Source organism: Penaeus monodon, chromosome 15 (genome assembly GCF_015228065.2).
Source record: "Penaeus monodon isolate SGIC_2016 chromosome 15, NSTDA_Pmon_1, whole genome shotgun sequence".
Lineage (NCBI taxonomy): Eukaryota > Metazoa > Arthropoda > Malacostraca > Decapoda > Penaeidae > Penaeus > Penaeus monodon.
Genome location: NC_051400.1, coordinates 25434319 through 25434535, shown reverse-complemented (window position 1 = coordinate 25434535; position 217 = coordinate 25434319). Strand labels below are relative to the sequence as shown.

Below are 217 nucleotides of genomic sequence, written 5' to 3'. Positions count from 1 at the left end.
CTGTGGGTCACATAAGATATTTTTTCTACGATTCATAATATTTTTTTTTTTCTGTGAAATATATAATATTTTTTTTTGTGAGTCATAATTTTTTTCTGTTTACATCATTTTTTTTTTCTGTGAGTCATTGACCGAGTCTTTCTATGAGTTGCATGATGATTTTTTTTCCCGTGAGTCACTGAATTCGTTTTTTTTTAGTCATATGTCAAGACCGTTG

General features: G+C 28.1%; 1 protein-coding gene across 1 annotated transcript in view; it reads left to right on the top strand.

Annotated features, from left to right (window-relative positions):
- The window catches only part of LOC119582273, a 2836-nt gene that overhangs the window by 2370 nt on the left and 249 nt on the right, over window positions 1-217 (top strand). The window lies entirely within an intron of this gene.